Source organism: Onychomys torridus, chromosome 14 (assembly GCF_903995425.1).
Source record: "Onychomys torridus chromosome 14, mOncTor1.1, whole genome shotgun sequence".
NCBI classification, from domain to species: Eukaryota; Metazoa; Chordata; class Mammalia; order Rodentia; family Cricetidae; genus Onychomys; species Onychomys torridus.
In genome coordinates this window covers 53,109,390-53,119,347 of record NC_050456.1, presented here as the reverse complement: position 1 = coordinate 53,119,347, position 9,958 = coordinate 53,109,390, and positions in this window count along the sequence as shown.

Here is a 9,958-nt window from a genome sequence, read left to right as displayed (position 1 = left end):
AAAGTAAAGGCCAGACATGGTGGTGCACGACTTTAATCCCAGCACTCGGGAGGCAGAGCCAGGTAGATCTCTGTGAGTTCGAAGCCAGCCTGGTTTACAGAGCGAGATCCAGGACAGGCTCCAAAGCTACACAGAGAAACCCTGTCTCGAAAAACAAACAAATAAACAAACAACAACAACAACAACAAAAAAAAAGGAAGGTAAGACAGTTGGTTGTTTTGGGCAGAAAATGGAAAATCAGACAGACTGGCAGGAGATTTCATTCAGAATCTTTTGGCTTCTTAGCTGTGACCCTCCAAAGAACGGGGAACTCTCTCACCATCCTCTGCCTGTTGCCATGGTGTCTGGTATTCTCTGTGGCCTCTATAGGGCCGGATTGAGAAGTCAGAGACACTAAAAGGGTGTGGAAATTAGGCTTTGTTGAGCTGGGTAAGGCAGCACACACTAATTCCAACACCTGGGGGGTGGAGGCAGGAGGAACAGAGTTCAAGATCACTTTAGCTACACAGTGAGTTCAAGGCCACCCTGGTCTACAAAGTGAGTTCTAGGACAGCCAGGACTGTTACACGGAGAAACCCTGTCTCGAAAAACCAAAAGAACAAACAAAAATAAGCAACAACAACAACAAAACCACACATACACACACAAAAAAAACAAACACCCAAAAAACAAAATATGTGCCGAGGATTTGGCTCAGCTGGTAAAATGATCGCGGTGCAAGCGTGAGGACCTGAGTTCAATCCTCGGCTCCCTGGAAAGACACTGGGCACAGTGGCATGTGTTGTAAATGCCAGCGCTGGGAAGACAGAGACAGGCAGTTCTCTGGGCCTTGCTGGTGCTAGCGAGCTGTGATGGTCATGATAATCGCCCCTTTGACAGAATCTAGAACTGCCTGGGAGACAGGCCTCTAAGCATGTCTATGGAGGATTGTCTTTTAAACTCATTATTTGTGCGTTTGTTTTTATTTAAGTGTATCTGTGTAGGGGTGTGCCATATGTGAGTTCAGGTGCCCCCTGAGGCCACAAGACTAAATCAGACCCCTGGAGCTGGAGTACAGGCCGTCGAAAGCTGCCTGATGTGAGTGTTTGGGACCCACACTCAGGTTATCTGTAATCTGTAATAGCAGCAAATCCTTGATTATGTGTGTGTGTGTGTGTGTGTGTGTGTGTGTGTGTGTGTGTGTGGTTTTTCAAGACAGGGTTGAGACAGGGTTTCTCTGTGTAGTTTTAGAGCCTGTCCTGGAACTCACCCTGAAGACCAGGCTGGCCTCGAACTCACAGAGATCCGCCTGCCTCTGCCTCCAGAGTGTTGGGATTAAAGGCATGTGCCACCAACGCCTGGCTGCAAGTGCTCTTAACTGCTGAGCCACGTCTTCAAGCCCCGGAAAATTATCTTGATTGCATTAATTGAGGTGGAAAGACCTTCTCACTTTGAGTGGTACTGTGTCCTGGCTGAGGTCCTGGACTCTAAGTAAGGAGGCTAGAGAGATGGCTGAACAGTTAAGGGTACTTATTGCTCTTCCAGAAGACCAGAGTTTGATTCCCAGCACCCACATGGTGGCTAACAACTGTCTGTAACTCCAGTTCCAGAGAACCCAACACCCTCTTCTGGCACCCTTGGGGACTGACATATTTGTCAGCAAAACCTACATACACATAAAATAGAGTAAAAAGGAGGAGCTAAGCAGTGATGTACACTCATCAATCTCCGTTCTCTGATTTTGCATGATGCAGTATGGAATGTATCATTGAACCCCTGCAAAGATGGAATGTATCATTGAACCCTGAGCCAGGATAAAGTCTTCTGTATTAAATTGCTTTAGTTAGGGTATTTTTCACAAGAACAGGAAAAGAACCCAAACCTCCTCTCTGGCCTAATGAGCAGCACCCTGGGTCTCAGGAAGAGACCCTATCTAAAAAAAACCCAGGGTGTCTAGAGAAAGAACCTCCCAGGATAACCCTCTGTTCTCCAAGTGTGTGTGCCCTCACAGGCATGCACATTTGCACAAACATGAAAAATGCATATGTGAATTTATGCACACACACAAAAGGAACGAAACAAAATACAGCTAGGCCTTGCTACCCATACTGTTGTGAAGTGTGTCTCCTTCTTCCCACCACTCTGCTGTGGTGCACAGGAGCTAGGATGAGGCAGGGGCATCACACTGAGCAGAAGGCATCTGGGAGAGGTTGCCAGGCACTCCGAGGGCACTATAATGCAGCCATTATGTTATTACATCTGCTGTGCATCTTCCCAGCTGCTGAGTACAATCTTTGGTCCTTTCTACCTCCCTATGAGGGAAGGTGTTTTGGTTTGGATTTTGGTTTTGTGGAGGGCTTTATTATTAAAATTTTGAGGCTTTTGTGAGATGGGGCTCATTTATCCTCACAGCCTCCAATTCCTGTATGTACCCAAGGTTGGCTTTGAACTTCTGACCCTCCTGCCTCCATCTTCTGAGGTCTGGGGTCATGTGTATCTCCCAAAACACCCAGCTTACTACTTGGGGATGTTGGCTTAGCAGGGATCAGCAATTTCAAAATATCTTTCACCTTGTATTCATGGAGTTGGTTGGGCTCAAAGAAGGATCACTCATGTTAACTAACCACACTGTGAACAGACTCCTGGGCTTTTCCAAGTGCTGTGCTAGCTTGGAGGGGGAGTGGCCTGGAGGGGAAGGATTTTCCACCTCCCTTCTGTGGAGACAAACTTGGGTTCCCCAATACTTTAGCTAGTGAGTGAGCTGCAAAAGCCAGACTTAGCCTCCAGCATCTGTACTCAGAAACTATTCTCTCTAGCCAAACAGTGGTGGAGCATGCCTCTAATCTAAGCACTCAGCAGGCAGAGCTCTGTGAGTCTGAGGCCAGCCTGGTCTACAGAGCGAGATCCAGGACAGCCATGACTGTTACACAGAGAAACCCTGTCTCAAAAAACAAAACAAAGCAAAACAAAAACGAAATAAAACAAAAACCCGTTGGACAGTGATGGATTACACTTTTAATCCCAGCACTCGGGAGGTAGAGCAAGGCGGATTTCTGTGAGTTCGAGGCCAGCCTGGTCTACAGAGCAAGAGCCAGGACAGGCACCAAAACTACAAAGAGAAACTCTGTCTTGTAAAACCAAAACAAACCAAAACCAAACCTAAAAACAAACCCCCAAAACCTATTCTCTCTTGACTCAGAGCCTCTCAGGGCCTCCTCTCCATGCTCCATGCCAGCCTGCTCTGGGAGGATGGATGGAAGTGTTATGTTAGTGGCATCTGTCGTATCTCTGACTTATCCCCGTGAGACAGCCGAGCTGAGCCAGAGGCCAGCCGATGGACAAGGACACAAGGGATGGAGAAGAAGAAAGTGAGAGATGGGGTCGGCTCTTGCCAGGAGATGAGGATGGAAAAAATCTCTTGACCAGTCCCCATTTCCGAAGCTGAAAGTCCCCAATGCCAAGGCAACAGTGACCACTCTGTCCCCGGACTTATGAACAGGAGTGGCCTCTGACTGACTAAGAAACGCCTTTGCCAGAGGCTTCGGGTGGAGGGAGGGACCAGCATCAGCCGGCAGCCAGAGATACTCTGGGAAATGGGACCCTCAATTGATTTTAGGGTGCAGGGTAAAGGGGGCTGCCCCATTCTGCTTTGATGGTTATTGGCCCACAGCTGCCAGGCTTGGGCTAGACTCTGACTCAAAACATCTGTGGAGTTGGGTGTGGTTGTACAGGTCTCCAATCCCAGAATTTAGGAGGTAGAGGTAGGAAGATCACAAATTCAAGGTTATTTTTGGCTACACAGCAAGTCTGAGGCCAGCCTGTGCCATATGAGACCCCGTTTCAACCCCTGCACCTAAAAAGTCATTTGTGAGGCTCTCTATTGGGAAAGATAGTTCCCAAAGCTCGGGCTAGGGCTTGGGAGAAGTCAACTGTGCCCTTTCAGAGACATTTAATCCGATCATGGTGGGTTCAAATCCTGGCTCTGCTCATACCAAGACACTTAACCTCTTCCTCAGCTCAGTTGCTTTACCTGTAAAGCAATCGATGTCAGTTGGAGTAAGGCTTGGGGACAGGCCTGTCACCTCCGTACTCAAGAAGCTGATGCATGAGGGTTGTCACAAAGGTTTGTTTGGGCTACAGTGGGAATCTGCTTCACCAAAACAAAGCAACCCAACACAGAACCAATGAACCAGACAACCCCAGGGCTGTCTGTCCCAGCCCCCCCACCCCATGCTGAGTCCACACAGAGGTCATGGATTTTAGAGTTAGGCTGCCTGGGTTTTGACCTCTGCTCTAGAGTTTGCCCAGTCACTTTGGGGAGAGACATCCAAACTCTCTGCACCTTCAGCTTCTTCACCCACGAAACTGGAGTGACAACAAAACCAACCCTTCAGAATCATACAGTGATTAGACATCTGCTTGCTGGAACGCGCAACATAAGAAAGCAGAAGAAGGCTGACGGGAATATTCACTGTGGCTAGACCATGCAGGAAGAAAACTGCCGGAGACACAGGCATGGTGGAGAGCTAGCTCCTGCCTTCTTAGAACGTGAGCCGGCGACTGAAGGAGGTGGTAGTCTTTAAAAGGTTTTTAAATGGACGTGAAGGCCGGGCGGTGGTGGCGCACGCCTGTAATCCCAGCACTCGGGAGGCAGAGGCAGGCGGATCTCTGTGAATTGGAGGCCAGCCTGGTCTACAGAGCTAGTCCAGGACAGGCTCCAAAGCTACAGAGAAACCCTGTCTCGAAACAACAACAACAACAACAACAAAATGCACGTGAGTGCTTGCCTGCATGTCTGAAGAAGTTAGAAGAGGGTATGGAATCTCCTGGAACTCAGTGACAGTCGGTTGAGAGCTGCATCCCAGTGCTGGGAAGAGAGTGTGAGTCCTCCAGAGCAGCGGCACATGCTGAGCTATGGCTCCAGCCCCAGCGGGCAGTTGGACAGCACTGAGCTGGCTTTGGGGACTCAATTAGTGATAGTCCTTCTTGCTATTATTCATGGCTGCCAGGCTGCTTAACACATTTGAGCCTCTGAGCTCTGCGGAGAGTTCAGGAGGTCTGTCCCTCTTGGTGCCAATAAAATTCCAAAACTTGGAGGTTGAGATCAGGGAGGAAGGAGTTTACTATGTCTGTGTGGCCTCCGTACCTTCCCAGGCTCCAGGTGAAGCCAAACCCTTCTCCCCAGCTGCTGTGTTCAGAGTCACTAACAGCACCCAGCCAGCAACACATTTTATGGAGGGGCTGGAAACCGGAAGGAAGCAAAGGGGATGGTTTTGAACCATTAAGACCATTATAAACCTGCCACCCAGGGCTGAGCTGCACCTTGTGAAGTACTCTTGTGTATTTGGGGCTTGCTCCTGGGAGGTGAATGCCATCTTTCCTTGTGTGGGACAGTTCTCCCCTGTGAGCTAACCCTCATCCCTTCAAGAGGGCTTTGATTCACATTTAATTTATGCACAATGGCCATCTGCTAAGTTTTGGGCTTCCTTTTAAATGGTTTTTAAATTTATTTATTTTTATCTGATGTGTTTGGGTGTTTTGCCTACATATACGTCTGTGCACCATGTGCATGCAGTGCCCACAGAAGCCAGAAGAGGGCGCCGGATCTTCTGGGACTGGAGTTACAGATGCTGGTGAGCTGCCATTTGGGAAGTAAACTCAGGTCCCCTGGAAGAACAGCTAATTTTCTTAGCCATGGAGCCATCTTTTCAGCCTCCTAGATTTCTTCACACCATCTCAATGAATCTTCCCAACTACCTTGAAAGATTTTTAACATTTTTTTCCCCCTCTGACACAGGGTTTCTCTGTGTGACCCTAGCTGTAATGGAACTCACTGTATAGACCAGGCTGGCCTGGAACTCAGAAATCTGCCTGCCTTTGCCTCCTGAGTGCTGGGATTAAAGGTGTGCAGTACTACACTAGACTACTACTTCTGTTCTTGAAGATGGAGTCAAGACAGAGGAATATTGGATATGAGAAGGCAAGAGGACTGTAAGAACATCTTACCTTAAACATCTCTGTCTAGCGTTCCTTCCTTTCTCGACAAGAGCACAGGCAATAATCGCTACTCTTTAGAATTTTCCTTGAGGGTCCAAAGGCGTGGAAGGGAAGAAACCGGTGATGCTTCAACCTGTCCCAAGGAAGTTGTCTCTTGTCAGTCACTAAGTCTCTCTTCCTGTTGCTGTGATAAAATACCCTGACAGAAGCAACAGAAGGGAGAAAGGGCTTATTTCAGCTCACAGTTCAAGGGCACAGTCCACCATGGCAGTGACATCCTGGGGACAGAAGCATGAGGCATGGTCAAGTTGTCTCCACACCTAGGAAGCCTCCCAAGCACTGGGATCCCTGGATCATAGGTATGTGCCACCATGCCTGGCAAGTATTTATTCTCTCAACAAATATTTATTGAGTATCTACTATCTATGAGAATTTTCTTTTTTAATTATATATATATATATATATATATATATATATTTCTTTTTCGGAGCTGAGGCCCGAACCCAGGGTCTTGCGCTTACTAGGCAAGCACTCTACCACTGAGCTAAATCTCCAACCCCCTTTTTTTTTATAATTAATATATATGTATGTATGTGTGTATTGGTTTTTCAAGACAGGGTTTCTCTGTGCAGCCCTGGCTATCCTAGAACTCACTCTATAAACCATGCTTACCTTAACTCAGAGATTCCTCCTGTCTCTGCCTCCTGAGTGCTGGGGTTAAAAGCATGTGCCACCACCTCCTAGCAAGGCTTTATTTATTTTTATTTTATGTGTCTATGAACCGCATGCATGCTGTGCCTGTGGAGGCCTGAAGAGGGTATTAGATCCCCTGGGAGTGGAGTTAAAGATGGTTGTGAGGGTCATATGGGTGCTGGGACTTGAACCCAGGTCCTCTGGAAGAGCAGCCAGTGCTCTTAACCACTGAGTCATCTGTTCTCCCCAAGATACTGTTTTTGTTGGCAAGAAAAATGTGGTGTAGGCAAGACCTTGTTTCACAAAAAGACAGTAGAACAGTATAAAAGAAAGCAAAACCCCCGTTGTTAGTTAATCTTCCATTAATGTAACAAAATTCTTGAAGCTAGACATGGTAGTGCATACCTTTAATCCCAACACAGGAGGCAGAGGCAGATGGATCTCTGTGAGTTCAAGGCTAGCCTGGTCTACAGAGTGAGTTCCAGGACAGCGAGGACTACATAGAGAGATCCTGTTAAAAAACAAACAAGCAAATAAATAAACAAAAACAAAAAACTAGACAACAAAAGAAACCTGAGATAATGAACTTAGAGAAAAGGGTTATTTTGGTTCAGGTTTTAGGGGTTCCATTGTTGGCCTATTGGTTTTGGATTTATGATGAGGCAGTAGACCCCAGGAACAATACATGATAGAATAATTTGCTTACTTCATGACGGTCAGGAAATGAGAGAAGGAAAGAAGAGGCCAGTGTTCCACAGGTTCTTCTGACGGCAGGTCAGCCATTTTTCCCTTCTGAGGGCAATGCTCCAGTGATGTAATTCCCATCTGCGACTGGGCCCATCTCTGAAAGGATCCACTGCATCCCAACATTGCCACACGAGGAACCAAGCTTGCAACCAAACATGAACACTATCCAGATCTTAGTAGCAAGTGTCCAGGCTTTGGGGAGAGACACTATGGGTTTTTCTTAGGACAAACCAGAAGGCAAAGGGGCCAGAGGAGAGGGTTGAGAGCCGGGCAGCCTTTGAAAGGAGTACTGCAATGCTATTGCCACTGAGGGGCTCACAGGAGACATGGTTAGTCCAGGGACAGAGGGCACCCCTACAGGCATGCACCATCATATCTGGCTCAATTGGAGTGATAAAACCTCCTTTACAGGGTTGTTGCGTGGATTGCATGGAACATTGTGATAAAGTCCTAGGATGGATTTTATTATTGTACGGACTATAGCCTGGTCCTCACCAACCTTAGCCTCCTGCTTTTCTGGGAGAGTCTTTCTCTTGATGCCTAGCACCCTGTGCCCAATGAGAATATGGACATGGTTTCGATCCCAATTTACTTATGGTGTCCTTTCCGGGTGGGTGGTCATGTAATTCCTATGAACCTGGGTTCTCATACCTGTAAAATAGGGACAGTGATGCCAGCCCCCCCCCCCACTTTCTTTGAGGGCTCTGGGAGACACACACTCATGACAGAGCCCAGGGGATGGGAAATGAGGAGATGGGAAAGGACCATTTAGAAATCCCTTCGTCTGCTTCTGGATTACAAATGGTGATGCAGATGGTGTTAGCCCTCTGCCCACAAGTGCTAGTTATATCTTCTTCTGCCTGTTCTCACCCACAATCGCAGCTCCCCTGCCCGCCTTTCTCACCCCCAGTCTTGTAAAGATCCACCTGAGATTTATTCCTGTCGACTTGGTATTTTACTATGTAGCATTTACATAGCGTTTGCACGTATCTGTTGAGATTTACAGCCGCTTCTCAATCTCAGTTAATATTTATTGAGTGCTTACTAGGTACCAGCCATTCTGTGTGGCGCTAATACCCGGATTATCTTATTTAGTAGTCACAGAGAAACTGAAGGGGTGGATGCTTCTGCTTCTTCCTGTCACAGATGAGGAAACTGAGCCACAGTGTGGCCACGGTTGGGCAGCTAAGTAGTTGCGTCACTAATGTTTGAACATGATGAGTTGTGTTGTACTGCAAGAAGACCATATCAGTACAGCAAACTCCACAACTCCTGTAAATACTGTGTAGCAAATGATTTCTATACCTGAGAGGCTTAGTCTCTCTCTCAGGGTCCCTGGGTCCATCAAGTATGCATACCTGACTGTGGAAGCTTGAGTAGGAATGCCCCATAGACTCATGTGTTTGAATGCTTGGTCTTTAAGGAGTGGCACTATTAAGAGGTGTGGCCTTGTTGGAGTAGATGTGGCTTTGTTGGAGGAACTGTGTTACTACTGGATGGGCTTTGAGGTTTCAGAAGCTCAAGCCAGGCCTCGTGGCTCACTGTCTCTTCCTACTGCTTGTGGATCCAGATGTAGTCTCAGCTCCTCTTCCAGCATCAGGTCTGTCTGCACACCGCCATGCTTTTCAACATGACGATAATGGACTAAACCTCTGAAACTGAAATGTTTCCCTTTGTAAGAGTTTCCATGGTCATGGTGTCTCTTCACAGCAATAAGACCCTAACCAAGACTCTGGCCTTCCTTAAACTATGGTTGGGTCAAGATTAACTTCCCGTAGCTCATTCTGGGACTGGTGACTTTCAGGACATGCCCTTCTCCTGGCAGAAGTCAAGGTGACTGGAGGCTGAGCCAAGCCATCATGATCTCCTTAGGTCCTTGGGTTGAGCTGGGTCAGCATGTGTCTACTGGATGAAGGCGGTTGTGTGGTAATTCCCCAAAACAACAGGGTAGAGTGGTAGGTTCCCAACCCCCGCCCCCAACTGGGGAAAGCAGGTCACACCTTGCGAGTCCTTTGTCCCTTTGCTGCTGAGACTCAAGGGTCTCTTCCCCTTACTGGAGACTGTTCCATGCTCCAGCATTCTCTCTCAGTTAGGCCCTTTCACCTGCAGCGAAAGGAGATCTTTGCTAAGACACTCTGCATGTTGTCTGTCGTAATTCCCATTGGAGAGAGGCGTCGAAAGACACGGGGAAGTGAGTGGCAGAGCTGGGTTTGGAACTGAGTCACAGGGGACTCTGCAAGTCGTGGCTTTTCTGGCCTTCTTTGTCCGAGCCGTTTCTTCAGCCAATCTAGTCACCTCAGCAGCCCCACTCCGTTCCCAGGCTGAAGAAGGAGAGAGGGCAATCCCTTGAGCATGTGCACTAGGAGGATAAAAATGAAAGTTAAAAAAGATGTAGCTATGGCATAAAACAACCCAGAATAGCAGTAGGAAGAACCCCTGGCTGATGGGTCCTTCGCAGCTCTCTCCACCCCTTTCTTTGGTTTATGCTGGAGATGGAGCACAGGGACTCTGCTACCTGGCAAGTGCCCACCACCAAGCTCAA